The sequence below is a fragment of the Corvus brachyrhynchos genome, unplaced genomic scaffold (genome assembly GCF_000691975.1).
Source record: "Corvus brachyrhynchos isolate BGI_N302 unplaced genomic scaffold, ASM69197v1 scaffold1032, whole genome shotgun sequence".
In the NCBI taxonomy this organism is placed as follows: domain Eukaryota; kingdom Metazoa; phylum Chordata; class Aves; order Passeriformes; family Corvidae; genus Corvus; species Corvus brachyrhynchos.
This window is the reverse complement of record NW_008236468.1, coordinates 30,086-31,065: the sequence shown is the minus strand read 5'-3', so window position 1 is coordinate 31,065 and position 980 is coordinate 30,086. Positions and strand designations below refer to the sequence as shown.

The 980-nt window shown below is 56.5% G+C and overlaps 1 long non-coding RNA gene across 2 annotated transcripts in view; it reads left to right on the top strand.

Annotated features, from left to right (window-relative positions):
- Positions 1-584: 584 nt before the first annotated feature.
- The window catches only part of LOC108444629, a 19,183-nt gene continuing 18,787 nt past the window's right edge, over positions 585-980 (top strand). For both annotated transcript variants that reach the window (XR_001859266.1, XR_001859265.1), the window contains exon 1: positions 585-948. This is a non-coding gene — a long non-coding RNA (uncharacterized LOC108444629). The remainder of the gene's footprint in view (positions 949-980) is intronic.

The following is a 980-nucleotide window of genomic DNA, read 5'->3' as shown; positions in this document are numbered from 1 at the left end:
CAAATGAACTTGAATTCTCTTTCCTCACGTATCAGCTGGATTGGTTTTCTCCTTTTTTTGTCCTAGAGAGAATCTTAGAATGATTTACTCTCGACAGGACTCCTTGGATGGTCCCCAGACCTGGCCCATGCCTTACCTGGGCTGTTAATGCAGCCTCTTAGCACCACATGACTTTGCCACCCTGTTCAGACCTTGGGCACGGCTGGTGCCACGGTCCCCTCTGGTCCCCTCTGGCTCGTGGTGTGTCCCTGCTGCTGGAGGAGCCCTGCTCGTGCTGCTCCCTGCGTTCAACAATGCCGGTCCTACTCCCCAGCCAAAGAGAGACTAAAATCACTGCTTTGGGCAGCTCAGCATTTGAACAGGTTTAGCACTTACTCATCTCTGTCACAGACAATTTAAAACCCACATACCTACACCATAAATTGGTGTGCAGGCGAGGAAGGGCCTGGACTGTTCCTCTGCCCTGGTTTGCCTTGGCTTATTGATGTTTCTTGGGGCACTGGAGGCAGGGAGGAGAGTGGGTTTTCGCCACCACTGGGTGGGTTTTTCATTTGCATGTCATGGTTGGGCCTCCCCAGGGCTTCCACTGCCCTTTTCCAACACCAGTGGCCTCTTTTCCAACCCCAAGTTTGTACACAAGTCACAGGTGCTGGCGAGAGGGCAGCGGGTCACCCCATGTGCCACTGGTGCAGCCCCTGCGTGCCCAGGGATGCTGGGGCGAGGCTCTGGGAGCAGCAGCATCCCCTGATGGACTCGGTCTGTATTCCACAGGAACCCTGTTGTACAGCCCACCTGAGTGGATCCACCACCAACGCTACCACGGCGAGGCAGCGACGATCTGGTCCCTGGGCCTCCTGCTGTACCACCTGGTGGTGGGGAAGCACCCATTCAAGAGGGGCCAGGAGATCATCTGGGGGTGGATCCTGTTCCCACGACGGCTCTCTCTAGGTGGCTACCTCATCTCTGCGGCACGGGGGGAA